Source organism: Suncus etruscus, chromosome 6 (assembly GCF_024139225.1).
Source record: "Suncus etruscus isolate mSunEtr1 chromosome 6, mSunEtr1.pri.cur, whole genome shotgun sequence".
NCBI classification, from domain to species: Eukaryota; Metazoa; Chordata; class Mammalia; order Eulipotyphla; family Soricidae; genus Suncus; species Suncus etruscus.
Window position 1 is genome coordinate 104,946,698 of NC_064853.1, and position 25,981 is coordinate 104,972,678.

General features: G+C 36.8%; 1 protein-coding gene and 1 non-coding gene across 10 annotated transcripts in view; both read right to left on the bottom strand.

Moving 5' to 3' along the window:
* Positions 1–25,981, bottom strand: part of DLG1 (discs large MAGUK scaffold protein 1) — a 653,463-nt gene that overhangs the window by 150,902 nt on the left and 476,580 nt on the right. The window lies entirely within an intron of this gene.
* LOC126012858 (U6 spliceosomal RNA) lies at positions 20,849–20,955 on the bottom strand. Its single transcript, XR_007497210.1, has one exon. It is a non-coding gene; the product is annotated as a U6 spliceosomal RNA (small nuclear RNA).

A 25,981-nucleotide genomic window follows, 5' to 3' on the forward strand; every position in this document is an offset into this window, starting at 1 on the left:
AACTAAGGTAGTATTAAAAGGAAAGGCTATAGCAATGCAAGTGTTCATTATAAAACAAGAAAGGGCCCACATAAATAAATAACCTCAGCACACAGTATTAACAACTAGAAAAGACCAATAAAAGAAACCCAAAGCAAAAAGAAGGCAATAATAAAATGTAAAGCTGAAATAATGAACTGGAATTCAAATTAAAAAATCCCAAAAGTCAATGAAACCAACAGCTGGTTCTGTGAAAAAATAAACAAGATGGACAAACAATAAGACTCACAAAACAAAAAAGAGAACCCTGGTAAACCTCATCAGAAACGAAAGGGGATACAGACATCACAATAGATCTAATAGAGATTCAAAGGTTCATCAGGATTACTTAGATGTAATTATAACTATTCTGGTCATAGTCTTGGTAGGCCTCCATAACTCTGGGGAGAATACTCCCCCCCCCCCAAAAAAAAACAATTACAAAGCAAAGAGATGATTGTTTCCTTATGATAACCTATTAATTTTGTCTTGAATGAATACTTATATAGAAGAATTTTAGTTCAGAAGCAATCTCTATTAACATAGTTTTCAAAAGTTTATATCCACAAATGATAATACTGTTTATTTTAAAATGACTTGAAATTTACCTAGGAAAACTTTTACCTGAAAGCAAAGGAACAAGCAATAATATTAAAAATTCATGTGGTCCATACATTTATAGTACTGGTATAATGCTTGTGCAATTATAAAATATTTATCTATTTTCATTGGTTTAAATGACTTCTATACCTATTATTAACCTAAAATTATGGGATAATTTCCCCGTTTTTCATATTTTCCACTTCTCCCCCAAGAAAGTCTACTTGCCTGCATATTAATATTTTAATTTAAATTCAAAACTTTGGATAAAAATTATATAAACTACATTAATGAGAAATGTAACTACAATTTCCTAATTTATACACAGAACTTCTGTGCAGAAACACTAGAATATAATACAGGGGCTGTGGAGAAAAAGAGCTATGCTTTTCATGTGGTAGGCTAGGGTTGTGGGTGCCAGTTTGTCACCAATACCACATGGACCTTCAAGTACTTCTGGGTATGGCCCAGAAGCAACAGCAAAGAAAGAAAGAGTAAAATACGAATACAAGACTTCAATAGAGGCGATATTTCCGAAGTCTTCTAGCAATCCTATCTGTTTTAAAAGTCAAAGGATTTAAAAATCTTTTTAAATTCTATTCATAAAAATTCAAAGAAACCCATTCTTTTTGCTACCCAAATTAAATTTAAGGTTATTTAAGCACGATAACTAATATATAATACCATATTAGTGTTTTTAATTATCTATAGACAGTGTATGGCCTAAATAACTTTTCCAATTAAAAAAAATTCTTGATTCTACCATTAGAGGGCAACCAAGAACTTCAAGAAGCAGTTTGTGATGCTCAAGATCTAAGTGATGTAAAGTATGAGGGGTGGGTGGTCCAGATTCCATTCACAGAGTGAGTCAATAGTCAGCTACTTTCTTAAAGCCAATTCGATGACAAGGGAAGCATTTTAAAAACAAAATTATATTTCATTTAGTGCTAAAGTTATTTAAGCGTAAATGCATTAATGATGTATCACTGTTAAATTTCAGAAAATTAAAGGTTAAAAGGGAAAGCAACTCGATTTCTGTACCCAGGTATAAAACATATAAAAGGAATTATTTTAAGGATTAAACTTTATAAAATATTTAAAAAATTTTCAAGTTCTTTTCTGTAAATATCCTGCTATACTTATGCTACAACTAAAAGCAGATACTCAAGCAAAAGTGTGGCTCGAGCTATTTAAATCATGTATGTGAATTTTATATAGGCTCACAATTTAATGGCCATATTAATGTTTAATTTGTTAAAAGAATTGCTTCTATTAATAAGCTTTTGGGGCAAGTTATTTTCATGTTATAGTGTGTAACATTTTACAATTTCCCTGAAATACCACTAAATAAGAATAGCATTAAAAATATATAACACAAAGACAGGGGTCCTTAGGCAATAAGACAGCAGTTTTTTCTCTAACAAAGAGGTAGAAAATGATTTAGTATAGATGTTTTGTTAATTACAATTTGGTGGAGACCCTTCACATTGGGAAGTTTGAGTCCTACTAAGAAATGATTTCATTCAAAACACACTTTAGAATAATAATTTCCCCAATATACTTATCAGGAAGCTTTCTACTTTCGACATTAGTATGAACATTTGGCAGAAACTGGATAAAAAGTTAACTTCTTTATACCATTTTATATTTGATATGAAAAATCTATTTTAAAGTTAATTTACTTTATATAGTACTATAACTAATGTTTTGCTTATAGGTTATAGGTATGGTTATTTTTCTTCTTGTTTTCCTTGTCTAAAAGCCTCCCCTACCATACCCCCACAATCTTACCTACTCTTGATTTAGAACCAAAATCACAATGTATGTAGCATTAGCTCAAACATAAAACCTGCCACCAGCAATTTCTTCCATCAAAATGATAGCAGAAGGTATTTATCGTCCTGTACATATCAGTGTTATTTCCAGTATATGTAACTTGATGCAGTTACAAATATAAAAATGAAGTTAATATTTATCTTTAATAGAAAATGGCATTCTATATGCAGTTTTTTATAAAAATCAGGTCCATTTTCATTATATTTTCATACTTACAGTATGAACCAATTCTTAGACAATGAACTGAGAACCTTATGTCATTAAAGACAATCAAACCATATAATCTAAATAATTACATCTGCTGTAATAGTACTGAGTCTAAACTAAACTTTTAAAGGAAGTATCATTCAAACCCACCTTACATCCAAACATTAAGGATACTATGCAACTGGTACAGACTACTTTACAGTGGCATAACATCGGAGAAGCAATCCAAGTTTTTGATGCTACGAGAAATTTTTTCAGACCCTGAACACTTTACAACTGAAATGCCAGAAAATTAATGCAGCATCAGATTCATCACAGAAACTCCACCTGCACAGTATAAGCATTGCTATTTCCTTTCTGAGATTAAAGAAACAACCAGAGCAAAGCCGGCCTCTATCCTACATGCTGGCTGCCTTGGAGTTGGGACAAATGTGGTAGCAGAGGATTCATCAGAGGATTCCACAGGAGGAGGAGCCTGGATGCTTTCTTACAATAACACTAGAAACATTTACGGCTGATTTAAAATATAGTTTAATGGAAAAGAAAAGTATCTAAGTCACTTATATTCTGTGGTTTTGATGTTATTCTAAACCATTCAAACAACAATACCAATCATATGGTAAAATTAAACAGAATAATAATGTAAATAACTCTAGATGGTAGAAAAGTTTAGTCAAGTAAAAAATATTTCTAATACAGAAGAGTAATGTATAATCCAGGGAACTGTTACCAAACTAATTTTCTGAGCATCATACAGAAAGTTGAAAAGCAAAAAGTCATATGATTTCACTAATAAATCACTTATTTTCTTTTTCAAAGATTATTTTGTTTTGACTTTTTAATCAATCTGTTAGTATGAAAAGCATTGTCATCTAATTATATTGAAGGCAACAGATAGACAAATAATGAAAATGTCATCTGTAGAGTATTTAATATTTAAAGTCTTATATATTTATTATTACTGTGCTACCACTAGTACGACTACTTAGATGCCAGGGATCCAATCCCAGATGTCATACATGGAAATTTAATCATGAATTTGCCATAATTAAATGATTAAAAGTACTTAAACTTACAGGCTATTGAGAAACAGTGAAAGAAATACATAGATTTTTGTATATAATTGTCTTTTTTTCCTTCCACTATTATTAAAGACTTTCTAAACACTTTGTGTATCAAAATTAAGAAATGACAGACGGTTGGTGCAATAGTACAGCAAGTAGGGCTTCTGCCTTGCATGTGGTCAACCTGGTTCAATCCCCAGAATCCCTTATGGTCCCCTGACCACTGCTGGGAGTAATTCCTGAGTTCAGAGTAAGAACAACATGGATGGAGAGTGAGTACATTATGACCAGTGAGACTGGTCGTAGAAAGACAGGTTCTGTATTTACATGTGGAATCTAAAAACATAAAATTCATTAAAAAAAGTGCCATGGCAGTTACCAGGGTACAAACAGTTAAAAGTCACACAGGGAGTAAGGGGATAAAATTAATGTTGTTAAAAGTTATAAACTTGTACTTAGTAGTAAGCAGGCCACGGTTAATGTATAGTATAATAAATGAATACAATATTAAACAATATAAGTACTGATATTAGTAAACATATGAAAATGTGTGAAAACAAAATTGTGAAAATTTATTCAATAAAAGAGATAACAATAGAGATGAGGATTAGGATGACCAGTCCATGGTAGGAAGCTTGCCACAAAGAGAGAGAGTAGTTAGAGTAGAGAAGGGTCTACAGGGAAAGGGAAATGCATGGAACCCTTATACTAACAGTAGAGCAAACCACAGAGTCAATAAAGGAGATGGGGGAGAAAAAGGAGAAGAGGAAGTAAAATGTCTGCCCCAGAAGCAGGAAGGGGAGGGTGGGTGGGAGGGAAGAGGGCATCAGGGAGAGTGAGAGGGAAACTGTTGACACTGGTAGTGTGAAATGTGCACTGGTGAAGGTTGTTATACATTTTATATTTTATGACTATAACTCCATCATAAACAACTTTATCTGTGGGGAAAAAACTGTAATATGAATAACCTAGTAACCAGTGTTTAAATAAAACTATTTTTAAGTTTATAACAAAAGTAGAGCTCTCTACTATATTTGAGTTCTGTATTGAAAACTGTACTAGTATCTTTTTGTGTGTGTGTGTGTGTGGTTTTTGTGTCACACCCGGCAGGGGATATTCCTGGCTCCATGCTCAGAAATTGCTCCTGGCAGTCATGGGGGGACCATATGGGACGCCGGATTCGACCTTCTGCATGAAAGGCAAACACCTTACCTCCATGCTAACTCTCTGGCCCCAGCTAGTATCTTTTTTTAAAATAAAGAACTATCACTGGATAGTTCTGGAGCGATAGCACAGAGATAGGGCATTTGCCTTGCATGCAGCCGACTCAGGATGGACCTAGGTTCGATCTCTAGCGTCCCATATGGTCACCCGAGTGAGGAGTGATTTCTGAGTGCATAGCAGGAGTAACCCCTGAGCGTTACTGTGTGGCCCAAAACCAAAAAAACAAACAAACAAACAAACAAAAAAAACAAACAAAAAAAAGAACTAGCACTCCTAAGAATGTCATATCGACATAAGAACTTTTAATTTCACTTATCTGAATTTAATTTTCAGACTTGCTAAAAACAATAGTAATCCTACTAAGAGGCAGCTCTATTTCCAGAACTCTTCCAATTGTTCTATAGATAGTAATTAGTCATTAGGTTCCCCTTACATACAATTAATTATTTCATTCCTTCTCAGTAAGGAGTATTGCCAGTCACAGGGAAGTCTTTCTGGAATTATTACTTAGAATATAGATAGAGGGAAGGAAAATATTCCATTTATTTCATGTCTATATTATACTTAATGCCAATAAGTTTCAGATTATAACTAGCTGATGTAGCATCTAAGTGTCTATGGTTATTGCTCATAAAGAACATCACTGACTATTTGTTTGTTTGTTTTTGGGCCACACCGGGTGACGCTCAGGGGTTACTCCTGGCTATGCGCTCAGAAGTCGCTCCTGGCTTGGGGGACCATATGGGACACTGGGGGATCGAACCGTGGTCCATCCTAGGCTAGTGCAAACAAGGCAGGCACCTTACCTCTAGCGTCACCGCGCCGGCCCCGATCACTGACAATTTAATCTTAGAAATTATTTATTATTATTAAAAAAGCTTCATTTTTCACATTTTTCTTTCTGATTCTGAGCTTGTGCCTTCAATTCTTTCACAATGGTTTTCTGCTTCTCAATAAGGAAAGCACTCTTGATCTTGTCATGGACAGACTTCACAAATAGAGCCACTAAAGGCCCAGCTGACATATCTGTCTCTTAAGAGACAGACAGCCTCTTAAGACACTTTAGGTCTCACAGCACGAACCCCTCAGAGTAGGGTCAGACACATACCACATGCAGATTTCAAAGCGTCCCCAAGCCTTTTCATATGAAGGCAAACCATTATTTTTGCAGGATTTGGGAGAGCTTACTTTTGTTGGAATAGTGTATTGTAGGGAGGGGCTGATAGTACATCAAGCATTGGACCCTTCTGAAGGCCTCTTGACACTGCCAGAAAAGCTCAATCTTAGAAATTCTTAGCAAGAGAAACTCCTAATACATTTTAGAAGAAAATGCAACTACATCAGTTTTAAGAAGATAATAAAAGGCTTATCTGATTCAAATGGGTAATGAAGTTACATAATCACTTTTCCTTAAATCCCCAGGAAAGAAGAATTAACATTGTGGTTATGTTTTTTTTTTTTTTAAATCAACAGAATTATGAGCACACATTTTTACCTACTAATTTATTATCAACATTTCTGGCAAAGAGTAGTCTAGAAAATGTGGACATTTCTGTTACAAACAGAATTTTTTTTTTTTTTTTTTTGGCCTTTTGGCCTTTTGGCCTTTTGGTCTTTTGGGCCACACCTCACCAGTGAGGCTCAGGGGTTACTCCTGGCTATGTGCTCAGGAATCGCTCCTGGCTTGGGGAACCATGGTCCATCCTGGGTTAGTGCATGAAGCAGAATTTTTTTGTTTGTTTTTGGTTTTTGGACCACACCTGGTGACACTCAGGGGTTACTCCCGGCTATGCGCTCAGAAATCGCTCCTGGCTTGGGGGACCATATAGGACGCCTGGGAATTGAACTAAGGTCCGTCCTAGGTTAGCGCATGCAAGGCAAAATGCCCTACTGCTTGGTGACACCGTTCTGGCTTCATAAAGCAGAATTTTTAAAAGTATAATTTTACTACAATTAGTAATACAAAGTGGCAATTTTTACATAAAACGTTAAAAAAATTAAAACTAAAGTTAGATCAAAATGCTTTTTTCTTCATTCTTTTTTTTTTTTTTCTTTTTGGTTTTTGGGTCACACCCGGAGTGCTCAGGGATTACTCCTGGCAGGCTCAGGGGACTATATGGGATGCCTGTATTTGAACCATCGTCCTTCTGCATGCAAGGAAAATGCCTTACCTCCATGCTATCTCTCCAGCCCCTTTTCTTCATTCTAAATCCAACTAACTAACTTGATTTTTTAACTAAAATTTTCATTGCTTTCACAGTTTAAAATAGACAATTAAAAATGAATAAATAAATTAAAACATGAAATTTCAAACAATAGGGCAAATATTTGTGCTGTAAACTATATTCCATGAAATCTCAACATATACAGATAAACTGGAGACCATGACAGTGAAATTAAAGGACTACTGACAAATTAGTGAAAATAATTTTCTTTGTGCATATGACTATCTAAAAAATAACCCTAACACATTTCAACCACTCCAATCTAAACAAATAAAAGAACATGTAAGAGTCTTGCTAATAATAGTACTCATACTTTTTGCTCGTTTTGGGGTCAAACTCAGTGGTATTTTCTGTGTTCAGGGATCAGTCCTGACAGGCTCAAGGGACCATACAGGTTGCTAGGGATCAAACCCAGGTCAGCACCAATCACTACAGCCCCAGTGCTCTTATATTTTCCTAAAAGCTACACTTTAGACCCACCATTCCTGCTTAGACTGTATAACTATATATTAAGGTATTTGGTAAATAGCAGCAAATCACCTTCAGTGATATATGATATTCAAATGTGCAGTTGATCTGTGAAAACCATTTTTGTGCCAAATGGAAATTATCTATTTGGAAGCTATCAAGTATTGAGGTGCTATAAAGACGAAAAGAAACTATGACAAATTCTAACATCCATTCATGATACAGAAACTCAAACAAACTTAAAAAAAAATAAAGGAACTTTCTGAAACTAATACAGATTCTCCCTAACAGAATTACTACACTTAACACCACATTTAATAGTGAAATAAGAGTATTTTCCCCTTAAGATCAAAACCATGCCTATTATAAAATAAAACTGTCTTTACTTGAAAATGTTATGATCTAATGTGGAAAGAACCCTAAGACATACCTAAGTCATTAGAACTAATGCCCAAGTTCAAGAGGATGTAAGATACAAGAACTCAAAAACCTTATTGTTACTCTATTACAGTAAGCATGCTGAAAAGTAAAATTAGGTATATAATTCCATATATAAAATAACAAAAAAATCATCAAATATTTATGAATATATTAACGAAAACACATATATACACTGAAAAATTTAAGATATTAATAAAATATTTAAACAATGATGTTTAAATTCATGGATTAGATTAGTAAAATGTAGACACTTTAACTTTTTTTTTTCTTTTTGGGCCATATCCGGTGACGTTCAGGGGTTACTCCTGGCTGGCTGTGCACTCAGAAATCACTCCTGGGATGCCGGCGATTGAACTCAGGTCCGTCCGGAGTCAACAGGTGCAAGACAAACTCCCTACCGCTGTGCTATCACTCTGGCCTGACACTTTTAAACAACTATTCAAAGTTTTTTTTAAACCAGTTGTAATTTTATACATGCCTCAATAAGCCACACTCTTACAGTGTGCAGTCTTCAGGGGTTTGGACATCAGAAGCAGAGATCTGATAAGCTATTTAATACAACAATATACAAAATTAACTAAAATAAAACATCTTTGAAACCATACCTTAGGTTTGGTTTCAAACCTAAGGGATTCTCCTGAACCAATGAACATTTCTATTCTTAGGGATACTAGATCAAATATTTCCAAATATTGATGAACTGATGAGCTACCCGAATAAAGTTCTCAGATAGAGTATAATACACAGACTGAAACACCTGGATGGTCACATTATGAAAATAATAGCACTCATGAGAATATTGTCAAGATGGCAATAAAGAAAAGATTTCTTGCTTTGCTCTAAGAGAATAGCTAACAATCAGAGAAAAGATACTGAGAGAATGTCACAAATTAGGGAGAGACTGGGGCACCCCTGTACTCAAAGAGCAACCCAGACATAGAAGAAATACAGGGAAGACTCTTTACTGGACAGATGCTATTGTAAAGAAGCACCTGGTGATTAAGTACAAGAACCATTCACAGCAGAGATGTTGGGTCAGGAAGTGCCCTGGAAGAAAGCAAGTGCGAACAATGCGCAGGCAATCCTCTGGATGTCCCCAACCGAAGGAGCTGGATCACTCCATTCAGATCCAGGAACCCCAGCAAGGTGGGAATGGAGGAAATGCTCCAGAATCCTGCTTCTTAATCTATGGGTTGCTATTCCATAGGGGTTCCATGATTTAAAAAACTTTTTAAAATAAATTTCCTTAGAATTTATTATCAGCAAAGTTTGATTGCATGCCTTTTTATTTACTTTTATACTCCAAATCACCTAACAATTTCTGTTAAGAAGAGATTTTTTTGGGGGGCCGGAGAGATAGCACAGCGGTAAGGCACTTGCCTTAGATGCAGAAGGACAGTGGTTTGAATCCCGGCATCCCATATGGTCCCCCAAACCTGCCTGGAGTGATTCTGATCATAGAGCCAGGAGTCACCCCTGAGTGCTGCCAGGTGTGACCCAAAAACAAAAAAAAAAAAAAAAAAAGAAGGGATTTTTTGAGAGGAAAAAAAAAAACAACAAAAGAAGCTTGGTTCTAGATTATATGCTCCTCTTACCCCCTTTCCCCAACTTTGGGTTCGGTACTGATGACATGAAATATGCTAACAGCATAGATAACATAGAGTTAGATCTCAGACATGGGACCCAAGAGTAGGGGAAATATGGGAACCAAACCATAGAAAAGTCCCTTTACCCAGTATATTTACAAAACAGCTGGAGTGCTTTGCTCCCCATCCGGCTCGGACAACTACTAATGCAAGCCTACTACAGAAACCAAATAAAATAAAAATAATATAAAATAAAGCAGCACAGCATATGCTGGAAGATTAAGAGTGGTTTAGAGTTTTAATTTTCTGATTCAGATAGTGGGGGGGGGGGAAGACAGTGAAATATAAAGTTGCAAAGCAGACAGACAAGACAGCCAGAACTCATAATAACTTTAAATTTCAAGAGACTATTATTAAGTGTTAGGATGAAAAAAATTCTCCAGAATCTAATCTTTTTTTTTGGTTTTTGGTTTTTGGGCCACACCCGGCAGTGCTCAGGGGTTCCTCCTGGCTGTCTGCTCAGAAATAGCTCCTGGCAGGCACGGGGGACCATATGGGACACCGGGATTCTAACCAACCACCTTAGGTCCTGGATTGGCTGATTGCAAGGCAAACGCCATTGTGCTATCTCTCTGGGCCCCAGAAGGAGGAGATATCTCCCTACAATATAAAGAGTTGAAAATTACTACAATAAGAAAACTTAAAAAAAAAAAAAAAAGAGGCCAACTGGAGCCGGAGAGATAGCATAGAGTTGAAGTGTTTGCTTTGCATGCGGCTGACCTGGGAGGAACCGGTTTGATTCTCAGCATCCCATGTGGGCCCCTGGCCTGTCATGGGATGATTTCTGAGCCAGGAGGAACTCCTGAGTGCTGCCGGGTGTGGCTCAGAAATCAATCAATCAATTAAAAAAAAATAGACCAAAATTTAGAAAGGCAAGTTAAAATGTTACAAAAGAAAAGCTAGTCAGAGCTCAAAAAAGCTCCTCAAAGAGATGCAACCAAAAGCAATTCAAATGGTGATGCCTGGGAATTTTGCCTTCTTTCTGGAAGCAATTTTTCAAATCTGACACATGATGAAAAACCCAAGAAAATACAGTCATCACAATGAGCTAAAGTAAAGTAGTCAGGACTGGTTTCCAAGGAGGCTAAAGCAGATAAAATGTGCAGATCCAAACATCAGAAAACCAAGCTGAGAAAGCAGTTTAGAAATAGGGAGTACCTTTGCCACTTTGGTCTGAATACTAATGTCAGGGATGAGTCTCCGTAAGGCCAAGCAAAGAAAATCCTAACAAGCTCCAACACTCAGAGTGAGGTGGGAAGTACCCATAAACATACAGCAGAGACCTCAATGAAGACATAAAGCCATCCATACAGATTCCTAGAGAGTCACTGTTGTAAGCCTCAGCAGCTCTATAAAAAAGTTACTTCGGGATCCAACTCTTAAACAATCAAAAAGTAAATCTTTTAGGATGTGGATGTGGCTCAGTGGTTGAGCACCTGGCATGTTAAACCCTGAGGTTTTAGGTTTTTTTTTTTTGTTTTTTGGGTCACACCTGGCAGCACTCAGGGGTTACTTCTGGCTCCATGCTCAGAAATTGCTCCTGGCAGGCTCAGGGGACCATATGGAATGCTGGGATTTGAACCACCATCCTTCTGCATCTAAGGTAAATGCCTTACTGCAGTGCTATCTCTATGGCCCCAAACCCTGAGGTTTTAAACTCTACTACCACATAGGAAAAAAAATACACACATACACACATATCAAAGGGCCAGAAAGACACACACACATATCACACACATACACACACACACACACACACACATCAAAGGGCCAGGAAGACAACTCAAAGGTTGTCCAGCACCGAATACTGTAAACCTAGGGTTGAACCTTGGTACTATGTGGTTCCCCCAACACCCACTGGGAGTGATATTCCCTGAGACAGAGACTAGAGTAGCACTAGACCACCACCAAGTGTGGCCTCCAAGGAACTAACAAAAAAGAAAAAGAAAATGTTAATTAAAAAGCAGAAAACAAACTCATTGCAAGGAAAATCAGTACACAAGAACATGTGTAGATGGTGCAATTAGCAGACTTTGATACTTTTTAAAATTTCATACCTATGTTCAAGAATTTAAAGATAAACATGAATATATTGGCAAAGGAAAGAAATAAAAATCTGCCAAATAGAATTTTAGTAATGAAATATGTGCATCTTAAAATGATACCCAAAAAACCCTAACAAAACTGATCACTTCAAAAAAGGTGGGGCCGGAGCAGGGGCGCTAGAGGTAAGGCAGTTGCCTTGCAAGCGCTAGCCTAGGATCGTGGTTCGATCCCCTGGCGTCCCATATGGTCCCCCCAAGCCAGGAGTGATTTCGGAGCGCATAGCCAGGAGTAACCCCTGACCATCAAATGGGTGTGGTCCAAAAAGAAAAAAAAGGTGATGTCCAAGATCAAAGAGAAATAAGAGAAAAAGAAGCAAAGATAAACTCCAAAAATATTCAGACTCCTTATGATTCAGGATCTATATGGAAAGATGGCAATGAATTCTATTATATTATTAGTTTCAGTAAATGTTAATGGCCTGAATTCACTAATCAAATGGTTCAGAGCATCAGAATGAATCAGTAAAAATATCCTAATCATCTGCTGTTTAGAAGACCCAACTAGAGTTCAATGATAAACAGTTTCAAAGTAAAAGGTTAGAAAACAACCATAAGGCAAGTGGTAACCTGTAAAATTGAACAGCTATACCTATACCAGACCTCAAAATACCTCAAATTAAAACATGTAACAAAGACAGATGAACATTATAATGATTAAGGAATCTCAAGGTGACTTAACAATGTACATGCACACAAGGGGCATCAAAACAGTCCCAACGAGAGAGAAATCAGCAGCAATACTTTAGTAGATAGGATCTTTAACAACCTACTGTCATCACTGGACAGATAAACCAGGCAGAAAACTGTTAAGGAAATAATAATTTTAAGGAGGAATTAAAAGATCTGGGTGATGTAAAAGGCTCTCCAAATCTAGAAAGCTGAATGAATACAGTCTTCTTTAGTGTATCTAGGACATTCTCTAAGATAGTAACATGCTGGAATACAAAGGACTAATAATACAGTCAGTAAGCTAAAACTGCATGATGTGCCTTTTCAGATAAATGATATTGATAATCAACCACAAACAGAAAATTGGGCAGAGGGAATTCAAACCTTCAGAAACTAAGAAAAAAACTGCTGAATAAATTTTAGGTCAATGAAGAAATTGAAAAAGATTTTTTGAAATTCCTGAAAACAAAGGAGAACTAAGGTATTAGTGGTTTTTCTGGGGCCAGAGCAGTGGTGCGGAGAGGTAAGGCACCTGCCTTGCCACGGACTGCAGTTCAATCCCCCAATGTCCCATATGGTCCCCAAGCCAGGAGCAATTTCTGAGCACATAGCCAGGACTAATCCCTGAGCATCACTGGTGTGCCCCCTACCCCCCCAAAAAAGGTACTAGTGGTTTTAAAAACACATGGAACATAGCGAAAGCAGTACTGAGGATTGTTTATAGCAATCAAAAAACAAGAAATGTATCAAATAAGCAAAATATACACACAGATGTCTATCCAAAGAAGATATACCCACATATACATGAATGCTCAAATACCACTTATTATTAGGAAAATTCAAATCAAAATCACAATGAGTTATCTTATACTCATGAGAATGGGCTATGTCAAAAAAAATTTAAAACAAGTATAGATAAGGATGTGGTGCTTATTTGGATAAAAGGTATTTTTTACTAGCCATCTTTTAAAAATTTTATTTTGTTGAAACCATTGTGATCAACAAAATCCTTTCATAGTTGAATTTCAGATATACAGTGAGTCAGGGCCATTTTCACCTTCAGTGTTGCCTTCCTTCCACCAATGAACAGAGTGCATCCTATACAACCACCCTTTGTGCCCTGGCCTGTCAGTAAATTTAAATTTAAGTTTAGATTCTTAAAGTTGAGGTCTCTTGATTCTACTGTTGTTGACTTTGGCTTGGATATTTAGTTCTGTCCTTATTTTTCCCCAAAAAAATGTATCTGAGACTACTTGGCCCATAGCTCCCAGGCCGGAAAAAAAAGGTTGTTTTTTTCTTTGTTTTTTGTTTTTTTGTTTTTGGTTTTTCGGGCCACACCCACTTGATGCTCAGGGGTTACTCCTGGCTAAGCGCTCAGAAATTGCCCCTGGCGTGGGGGGACCATATGGGACGCCAGGGGATCGAACCGCAGTTGCGATCTTTCCTTGGCTAGCGCTTGCATGGCAGAGACACCTTACCTCTAGTGCCACCTCGCCAGCCCCGAAAAAAAAGGTATTTTTAAATAAAAAATTTTAAAGCCAAAAATAATGGAGTAGGGATAAGGCACAAGGTCCTGGGTTCATTCTTCTGCACCACAAAAATAATTAAATAATAAAAGATTTATGGTTCAACAAAAAAGGAGTTGTAAGTTACATCGGGGATGTGGAGAGTGGTATTGTTAATAATTCAAAACACAGACTGAACAATGCTGAAAACATGAGATCTAAGCTGCAACAACATGGAATGTGCCTATAGAGGTGGCAGAAAGGGGTAGTAGAGGAGGGAGGATAGAGAATGAAGGAGTATGGGATCACTTGTGATGGGAATTGATACTAGGGGTGAAAACAGTATAGAATTATATGCCTAAAACTCAATTATCAATAACTTTGTAAGCCAGGGTTCTTTAATTAAATAAAACATTAAAAAAAAAAAGAGTTTCTATATATCTAATGCAATTTCGGTGGAGTACTGGGGTAGGGGGTTGTCACACTGGCAGTACTCAGGGGTTATTCCTGGCTCTGTGCTTAGGGGGACCCAATGGAATCTTGGCTATCAAACCTGTGTCTGATGAAAGCAAGGCAAACACCATACCCACTATACCAGTTGGCAACCTGTGACTCCAGAGCCACATGGGGCTCTTTTGAAGCTTTGCCGGGGCTCCAACATCAGGGCCAATAGCAGAAGGGCGGGGAGCGGTATCAATTAAATATTTTAATTAGCTATTAATTTTCACAAATATATTTTACATTGTTAAGTGAAAAAGTTTTTTCTTTAGATTGACAGCTAATTTCACAATCCTGTATATAGCTTTAAGATAAAAAACAATGTATGCAGTGCTATATTTGTTTTAAATGTCACCATGGTTTTGTGGCTCCCAGGTTTTTTTTCCCTTAGCTTGTGGCTCCCTGTTTCCCCCCCCCCTTCGGAAATGAATCCAAGTGGCTCTTTATGTCTTAAAGGTTGCAGACCCCTACAGTATACCATTGTTCTGGTCAGACACCAATTTTTCAAACTTTACATTATAGAAATTCAACAAAATACTTGTTAAATGAAAAATTATAATTCAGTAATATGACATATATGCATTTATCTGAAGGCATTAGCATCCCTATATTCACAGCAGCATTCTCTACAATAATCAAAACATGAGATCAGTATAAATGCTCAACAACAGATGACTGAATAAAGAAGCTATAGTACATATATTCAAAAGAATACAATGCTGTCATTAAAAAAAGATGAAATCATGTCCTTTGGTACAAAATAAATAGAAATTGATGCCATTATTCTAAATGAAATAAGAATTACTAAAGCAAAAAAATTGGCAAGAACCAACAAAACAAAACTCTTGGACTTAGAAAAAAAAGAAAGAGAAAAGGGAGGAGGGGTGGCAAGTATGAGCAATGGGGTCTTTATAGTGTGGGAAGAGCATTGGAACATTGGCAGCTGGAGTGCTGATAATTACATGCATATGGAGATAGGAAGCTAAGCCCTGAAATTCACTAATAATTTATGCTAATGATAAGTCGGTGGAAAACTAGTTGTAAAACTCAAAATAGAAAAGGTAGGTCTACCAAATTTGTTAAAAACAAAAACAAAAACAAAAAAAATCTCATAAATTCGGAAATAGAGGTAGTTTGCCTGCATGCTGCCGACCCAGGATGGACCGGGATTCAATTTCTGGCATCCCATATGGTCCCCCAAGCCTTCCAGGAGCGATTTCTGAGTGCAAAGCCAGGAGTGCTGCCAGGTGTGGCCCAAAAACTTAAAAAAAAAAAAATTCATAGCTTCAATGACCATAGCAAACCCAAAGCAGAATAAATGCATACATTCATAGCTATATACATATATATATATATATACATGACACATGATCAAATTACTAAAGTAAGTTAAAATGATATGTGATAAGTACAACAGTCAAAATGAAACACAGAAATAGGTGTATGCTCTGTATATGGGAAACCCAGATTGCCCACCCCTAGAACCTCAAACTTTAAGCCAAGAGTAGCCAGATAGACCCTGGTACTAGCACTATCTGGTATGGCCCCAAATCAAGCAAAATTCAAGAGATATAAGCACCAGAAAAACAAGAACAATAACCAAAAGTGTATCCATAGCAAAACCATAGATGACAGAAATGCTAGAATTAGCAGGAAAGAACTTTAAAATAAAAACTTTATGTAAATAACAGAAGAGAGGAAGAAACATGCAAAGTGGATGCAATAAATTTTGGGGAAAAAAATCAGAACCTCTAAAATAAAAAGCAACACAGAGTCAATGACTTGGCTAAAGTGATAGAACACTCATTGAGTACTATCAGAGGAGATCCAATACCCACAAGGCATAGCCAGGTATGGCCTCTATAAAAAAAGTTTCTAAAAGTGCAATGTGCAAATTAATTGTAAATGAATAAAATTAAGTCAAGTTGAATGACAAATCTAAGCAATTATACAAATTTAAAAGTTAAAGAAATGTATTAAATAAAAGTGCTATTGTTCCGCCAAGATCTTTACCAAGTCCACTCCCAAACATGATCAAGACTACTAAGAAATGTAAGCACTGCATTCTTCAACCTATTATCAGGAGTCTCACAGACCTCCAATTAGCTAACCAAAGGTTCATCAGAAAGAAATCTGATTTAGTCAAAAGATAGGCTGCATTTCCTAGGGTGTTTACATAAAAGTGCAGTTATCACTTTATAATGGAACAAAGGATTAGTCAAAGAGTATATGAAGGGTGGAGCTCAGAGTGATAGAATAGCAGTAGGGTGGTTGCCTTGCACGTGGCCGACCTGGGAGGGACCCAGGTTTCATTCCTGGTAGTTCCCTGAGCCTGCCAGGAGAAATTTCTGAGTGCAGAGCCAAGAGTAACCCCTGAGCACTGCCATGTGTGACGCAAAAGCCCCCCTCCCCCCCGCAAAAAAGTGTTGTGAAATGTATCTTTGATACCTCTCCCAATTTAACCTAATAAGAAAAAATCTTTCTATTATGGACTCTCCGAAACGAACTTAAAACCCTACCTCCTAAGTATACACCCGACTAAAATGATAAAAACTTTTATTAATAACAGTTCCAAACTGGAAACAACCCAAATTCCACAACAGCATGAATAAACAAACTGTAGTAAATACTATACATGAATAAATTGTAGTAATACAGAAAAGTACTACAACTGAACTCATATAAGTCATAAGCAACCAAAATATACATGTTATTAAAAGTTCAAAACTAATCTATAGCAATGTGGGTATTGTTTCAGATGGGCAAGCTTTTTCAAAAGATAAGAAAGGACTTTTGGGTGAGTATTAGATATGTTTTAAATCTGTGTGTGGTCAGTGTTCACAGTTTAAAAAAAAGACAAGGTGCATAATTAGACTGGTTCCTTTTACCTAAACAATATCATAACTAAACCTGTATTTTGTCTGTAAATACCCACTAAACTTTCTTCACATAGGATAGGGGGTCAGCAAGCATTTCCTATAAAGGAATAGATAGCATACATTTTCAGTTTTGCAAGTTAGATGGCCTCTATTTCAACTACTCGTTTCTGCTGTTAACGCCAAAGCAACCATGACAATAAACGAATGAGGCTAGATTTGATCCACTGGCTGTCATCTGTTTTACAGAAAAATCCATACTAATGGTCTTTCTCTTTTGTGTCTTCTATACAGTGCCACATTTTATTCCCAGTATGTACTCAGCAAAATCAAGTAAATGGGAATTTAAAAAACAGAAAATAGGGGCCAGGAAGGTGGCGCTAGAGGTAAGGTGTCCGCCTTGCAAGCGCTAGCATAGGATGGACCGCGGTTCGATCCCCCAGCGTCCCATATGGTCCCCCCAAGCCAGGAGCGATTTCTGAGCGCATAGCCAGGAGTAACCCCTGAGCATCAAACGGGTGTGGCTGTGGCCCAAAAACCAAAAACAAAACAAAACTGTTTTCCAAAGTAGACACTATCAGCTTCTGGGGGCAGGGTATCTTTGTTCAGAGAGTAGATTTTTTCACCAGGGTGTTACTCTGGGTTTTTTTGCTCCTGAAACTCTGAAGCAGCAGGCCACATACATCTGTGAACTTCTAATTTAGGCAAAGGTTTTAGTTAATACAATGTAATCTTACATCTCTACTATAACTGTGTGTTTTTTTTTTTTTGTTCTTTTTTTTGTGGTTTTTGGGTCACACCCGGCAGTGCTCAGGGGTTATTCCTGGCTCCAGGCTCAGAAATTGCTCCTGGCAGGCACGGGGGACCATATGGGGCGCCGGGATTCGAACCGATGACCTCCTGCATGAAAGGCAAACGCCTTACCTCCATGCTATCTCTCCGGCCCCCTATAACTGTGTTTAAACTTCAAATATTATTTTTAAGTTACAATTTTTTTAAATCATCTTTACTTGTAGAAGCGTATTTTTAGCTGCTCACAAGTAGCAACCTAAGTTTTAAATCATATAACAAAGAATCAGTTTAGCAAATATTTAAAGAGTTCATCAGGTAATGGGACCCGAGTGGTGGCACAGCAGTAGGGCTTTGCACATGGCTGACCTAGCAAGGATTGAGGTTCGATCCCCCAGTGTCCCATATGGTCCCCCAAACTATGGGGCTATTTCTGAGTGCATAGCCAGGAATAACCTGTGAGTGTCACCATGTGTGACCTCCCCCCACAAAGAAAAGAGTTTATCAGGTAAAATGAGAAGCTTAGACTAAAATTTGTGCCAGGAACCAATTTTTTTCTAAAAGCCGAAATGATGACCATGAGCAAACTTAATGATAGCACTAGGTAATAACTATAATTATAATTATAATAACTAAATTATCAGAATGTCTTTTACATTTACACTTTTTTCTAATCATATATATGTATATACATTAATTTTAGAAAATATCAACTATTTTAATGGCAGTAAAAAAGAAAAACAGTAGAGGGCAGCAATTCTATTCATGATCAAAGTTTAACTTCCAAAAATCTAAAACATCTGGGACCGGAGCCATAGCACAGCAGTAGGGCATTTGCCTTGCACGTGGCCGATCTAGGACGGACCTCGGTTCCATTCCCAGCACCCCATATGGTCCCCCAAACCAGGAGCAATTTCTGACCACATAGCCAGGAGTAACCCCTGAGCATCACAGGGTGTGGCCCAAAAAGCAAAAGAAAAACTACAACTCTTAAAACTCTTAAAACATCTAAAATCTGCACTGGGGGCTCTCTTTATTAAAGGTCTCAAGCCCCTTTCAAAGCTGCCGACTAACATAATTTTAGTACAACTCAGAATAAGTACAAGTGTCCTGATCATATTTGTGAATACTTAATGATTATAACCTAGTATTATATCTGAAGCATTATATCAGAAGCAAACAATTGCTGGACAGTCACCGGAAACAAATATCTATTCCACAGATAATCATTCTCCATATCCATATAAGATAACTACACACTAACAGCAGCATGATAGTTGTTCTAGTCATATACTTTTGGCTACTTGAGGATTGGTGGCCTGCCTGAAAGGGCCAGGTATTAGCATGACTCAACACAAAACAAAAGAGGTAAACAAAGCAGAATAAAATATAGATGAAAGTGTCATTAGTTTCATCCTTTTCAATTTCCCTTTTCCTACTACTTCCAGCTTATCTTCATGATAGACCAGTTTGTACAGTATCTAACCCATTCACAACCCCAGACACTAGTAACTGTGTGCTATAACTGTCACACTGTAACTGTGACAGGAAATTAAAAACAAAACAAACCAAACAAAAAGGTCCTAAGGAAAACAAAGAGTTAAAGACAGCAAAGTTTGCCTGATGGGCTGTTTATCATTTTATTATTTAGTACAAGCTATTAAAAATAAATCTTAACAATTAAATGTGATATGTGTTGACCATTTCTTTCATACACTTGAAAGGTGTATTAGCTCATTATTCAAAAATGAGTTTTTTATGTTTTAGACAAAGAGGACCAGAGTTACACCACAGCAGGTAAAGTATGTGCCTTGCAAACAGCTGACTTTGAGTTGTTCCCTGGAATCCTATATTGCCCCTTGAACCTGCCAGTAGTGATCCCTGAGCACAGAGCTACCAGTACTAAGTACTGTTAGGTGTGGCCTCACAACAAACAAAACAACACACACACACACACAAAAAAAAAAAGAAATCAAAATACAGAAGTAACTTATCTGGGAAACAAGTAATGGGCCAAAGACTGCAGAAGTTTTACCTCATGTGTTTTATCATTGTTTAGATAAAGAACTACACCTTTAGTTATATGACTACTGCAGAATGTGGACACAATTTTATAAAAGGAATTTTAAAAGTGGAAAATCTGACAAAACAAAAAAGCATAAGGGTCAAAGAGATAGCTCAATGGACTCTGATGGTTTGCATGCAGAAGGCCAAGATTCAATTCCCAGCATCACAAGGACCCTTGAGCACCACCAAGTGTATCCCCAAAACAAAACAAAACAAAACAAAACAAAACAAAACAAAAAAAAACCACCAAGAAGCCATAATTATACTTATTTATTTGGAAAGTCCAATTGCAAAAAGAGAGAGAGAAATGGAAAGAGATAGGTGGGAGAGGGGGAAGAGAGGTAATAATTAAAGCTAATTCTATTATTCTAATTGAGTAGATTCCAAATAAGGTAAATGGTAAACTCCAAGTACACACTGGTTAGTTACTAAAAATGAACAGAAAGGTGAATAATGATCCTACTGTTCCACCAAATTCCCTCTTTTTCCAATTCCTATGCCATGAGTTAGCAAAGATTACTAACTGGGAGTACTACTCTTCCTTAACCTATTAAATCAGTGGTCGGCAAGCTGAGGCTCTTTACACTTTATTTTTATTTTTTATTTTTTAAAAATAATGGAACGCTTCATGAATTTGCGTGTCATCCTTGCGCAGGGGCCATGCTAATCTTCTCTGTATCGTTCCAATTTTAGTATATGTGCTGCCGAAGCGAGCACTCTTTACACTTTTTAATGCGGCTCTACTGTGTGCAGGGCGGCCGGGCGGCCTTTCCAGGAGTCAGGACTCTGCTCCTAGCCTGTCAGTGCGCGCCCTGTGTGGCTCTCAAAATAAATTTCAATCAAGGTTTTGGCGAGATTTGGCTCAGTTGAAAAAAAAAAGGTTGCCCACCACTGTATTAAATTCTCAAAACAGCTCTGGAAGATTCAACACCAACAAAGTTGGCATAAATAAGTCAAAAGAAAATAATTTTTAGTTAAATTATAAAGTCATGGAGCAAAGGGCCAGGCAAATTTAGAAAACAGATCAACTGTGTCTTCAATTAAACAAAAAACCCTTTTCTTTTTTTTTTTTTTTTTTTTAATCTTATTGTGATCACTGTGAATTACAAATGTTTCACAGTTGTATTTCAGGCAAACAGTGACAATGAATTAGGGCCATTCCCACCACCAGTGTTGAGCTCGCTTCACCATTGTTCCCAGTGTGCATTCCATATCTCCACTTTTTTTGGTTTTTCGGGCCACACCCATTTCATGCTCAGGGGTTACTCCTGGCTAAGCACTCAGAAATTGCCCCTGGCTTGGGGGGACCATATGGGATGCCGGGGATCGAACCATGGTCACGATCTTTCCTTGGCTAGCGCCTGCAAGGCAGATACCTTATCTCTAGCGCCACCTCGCTGCCCCCCATATCTCCACTTTTAGCCCCCTGGAATACTAGTGTAACAGGTCCATTTTGTGTTTAGCTTTAAACAAAGAACTCTTCAGAGATTAATTTAAAATCTTGTCATGGCTGAGGAAACAAGGTGACTACTGCCTAGTCTCTTGTTGGGATCTGTACTAGTAAATTGGAAAAGTGTATAAAAGATAAATTCAGCAGTATATCTACTGGGAAGAAAACATTTATTAAGGTAGGAGACTTATTTACAGAATGTTCCTAATCCTGAAATACTTTATCTGACTAGTTAGTTGACTTTAAAATTTTAATTAAAAAAAAGGACATGAGACTGCCCCCCCTTTAAGATAAAGCTCAAATGCAGAGACAGTGCAAGTGAAAAGGTACACTTGCTATTAAGACATTAAGAAGCACTTCAAGGGCCCGGAGAGATAGCACAGCGGCGTTTGCCTTGCAAGCAGCCGATCCAGGACCAAAGGTGGTTGGTTCGAATCCCGGTGTCCCATATGGTCCCCCGTGCCTGCCAGGAGCTATTTCTGAGTAGACAGCCAGGAGTAACCCCTGAGCACTGCCAGGTGTGGCCCAAAAACCAAAAAAAAAAGAAGCATTTCAAGTTGGCTCATTGAGAAGCACAAAATAGGAAATGGAGGGGCTGAAGTGATAGTAGGGAGTAGGGCATTGACCTTGCACACATGATTGACCCAGGTTCAATCTTGTATTCATATGATTCTCCGAGCCCACCAGAGCACAGAGCCAGAAATAACCCGAATATTACTGGGTGTGCCACTCACAAAAGAACCAAGAAACAAATCATATAATAGAATTAAATAGTAGCATTTGTCAAGAGTATTTCAATTCAGTGGAACTAAGAGAACAAATGGATAATCAAGTAAAATTGTATTTACTCCATGTTATTCACCAGGATAATCTTCAAAGATTGTAAAATCAAATGCTATATATTAACAAGAGAATATGTATATGCGTAACTCTAGAAGGCAGGAAAGTTCTACTCTGATGCCTAATTCAAACACAAAAGAGAGAAGACGGACAGCAGGGACTAACAGTAAGGAAATAAGTGCAAAAACTGCAACTCGTACATAGACAATGGCTTTAAAAAAAAGAATACCTTTTATTTTATTTTATTTTTTTGGTTTGGCGTTGCTCAGGGGTTACTCCTGGCTGTCTGCTCAGAAAAAGCTCCTGGCAGGCACGGGGGACCATATGGGACACCGGGATTCGAACCAACCACCTTTGGTCCTGGATTGGCTGCTTGCAAGGCAAATACCACTGTGCTATCTCTCTGGGCCTAAAGAGCACCTTTCTATAATAGTGGAAAGTAGAAAAACCCAAACAGCCCAATAGAGAAGATATAACATATAGTAAACCTTTCTTACATATGAGAAAGATGCTAATTAAAACAGCATTTGTATACCATTTCTACTCAACAAATTGGTAAAAAAAAAAAAAAAAGTCTGAAAATGCATTTTGTTGACATCTTTGGAGGGAAATAGTAATTCTCATATTGGTGGTATGAATGGAAGTTCCAAAGATAGCACAGCAGTAAGGCCTTGCATGCAGAGGGACGGTGGTTCGAACCCCAGCATCCCATATGGTCCCCCGAGCCAGCTGGGGGTGATTTCTGACTGTAGAGCCAGGAGTAACACGAGTGCTGCCAGGTGTGACCCCCCAAAAGAACAAAAACAAAAACAATAAAAAAATAAAAAGAAAGTTCCAAAGAAGGTGAATCTGACAACAGCTACCAAAATTACAGGTTCAGTTACCATAAACCTGAGATCTTAAGAGTACATAGATACAGTTGCATAGATATAAATGATACAAATGAAGATGGACTATAGAACTAATTATAAAAGTAAAAGGTTAAAAGCTATAGTATCCAATAAAAATACCTTATTTTGAATTTTATTATGTATAGTTATGATAAGTTAATTATATAACTGATAAATCATGATAAACTAGAGAAATAAGTTGTCTTCAACTTTCTAAGTTATGGCATACCATATTCAGTTTTTTCAAATTAAAATCAACTGCTATCGAACATTTAATTTAAAGATCATTCTTATGATTTAAAGATCATGTTTAATTTAAAGATCATGTTTACTAACTTCATAAAATAAAATGTTGTATTTTTATTAAAAAGAATGAGGAAAAACTTCTGTGTACTAAATGAGCAAACTTTCAAATATTATTAAATATAAAGCACACCACCCGTGTAAAGAGAAGAAGAAATTCAGAAATTCTTAATTCTTATACCTGCCTAAACACTACAAAGATAAAGTTTTCTTTTGAGGGACAGAGGAAAAGAGCTGAAGTGAGATACAGCTATATGAACTGCTTTGACTTTTATGTATATTGTGAGGGTAGGATAACAAATGTAGGTCAAAAATAATCCTTTAAATAATAATAATTGTTTTTTAAATTAATTGAAATTCAAAATTGAGATCCTCTTTTAAACAGGCCACATTTTAAGTGCTAAGTAGTTTCCCAAAGTATGGGTGATTCCTAAACTCCCCACCCAACTTGAGCAATAGAGGTTGGAGAGATGGTAGTACTCCGAGGTGCAATTGGGGGTGCTTTCCATTTTACTTAAAGAAGACAGATTTTCAAGGGCCCACCAAATCATTTACTTTCTGAAAGGGACAATAGGCCAAATAAATTTGGAAACCTCTGTGCTAGTGCGTAGAATAGTCACAAATATATAAAATTTGCATTATTAAGAGTTCTGTTGAGTGCTGAAATTTTGAAACCTAAAATGTGGAGGTAGGGTCTATAAAAAGTTCAGCAAAAAATTTCCATTGTATTAACATATAACCATACTCAAATTAGGATTTTAAATGCATTACAGTAGCCAGGCAGATAGTTCAACCGACTAGAGCACAGGCTTTGCCTGTGGGAATCCTAAATCCAATCCCTAGGGCACAGAATGGTCCCCTGAGCATCCCTGAAAGCACCAAATGAGAATGCACCTTACCCCTACACCCATCCCCAAATAAAGCATAACAGGAAAACAGTCAATTCTTGGCAAAAGTTTGGAATATCAATGTTAAAGGTTCATTTACTCAACACTTTAATAATTAATGAGTGGACACTTGGGCAGGCATCAGAGACACTACATACATTGGTCTTGCTTTTCTACAGCATACTGTCCTGTTAGAGAAACATGCCTTAATAGTCACACAAATTAAGTGATATAATACATCTTGCCACAAAGGAAACTATTGGGAAAACTATTGTTATACAAAAAGATGGACATGACAATTTGAACATCAAGAAAGAGTTTCCTGAGATCATATATAAACTGGAGTGAGAATAGGGAATAGAATTTAAGAGGAAACCAATTTCATAGAGAAAATTGTTCTACATTAAGATTTCAAAAAAGGAAACATAAGAACCTGAGTGAGCAGTTGGGAGGGGGGTGACTACTAACAACAACAACAAAAAAAAAACAAACAAAAAAAACAAAAAACAAAAACCAACAAAAACTTGGTCCGCAATTCCTAAGATACTGGTAAGTTCTTAAATGGAAGAGCCTCCTTGAGCCTCCCACATTAAATTTATGTCAAATACTGCCTAAACACACCTAGAATAGATTCCAAATCTTGGCAAATAAATTAATAAAAAGAACAACTCATATAAACTAGACTTCAGACTCTCCTGGAATGTAAAGTAAAAAGCTTTTTCTCCTAAACTTAATCAAGAACTGAGAATTTTTAACATCCCCTCCCACCAGTCTTTCTTGTGCCACCAAAACATCAGCTAAAGGATGCTAAATGAATATGGATAGAAAACACATAATTTCTCCTTGATTGTAAAGAGCATAATGAAGTATGATTCTGCTGTAAAAACTTCTGGTTAGCACCCAGAACTATGTAACTCTCTCAGAAGCTGGGGACACCTGGGAAATCTCAACAGTAAAGAATATAATGCCCTGTTATTATGCAAAGTTCTTTATTTCTAACAACACTCTCAACTCTTACTTGTAGGCTGGATTAATTTTCCAACAGTGATAACAAGCCCAACAAATCACCCTTAACTTTGGACCCTACCATGAGTTCCACTCCAACTTATACTGATTTACAAAAGAGCTAGAATTTACAAACACAAAAATAATTATCGCTTAGAATAACATTAATGTAGAAAAGCACAAAAATTATATCACAGTTGATTAACCTTTATAAAAATCTGTCTATGTACTAAGAAAAAAATACTTCCACAATATATATATACTCAGTACTTTTCCCCTCTGTAAAATACCTAAAATCAGAACAATGTATTTTTTTAATTCAAAGAGGAAATAATTTTCAATTTCATGAGGCAAAACTATAATTACAT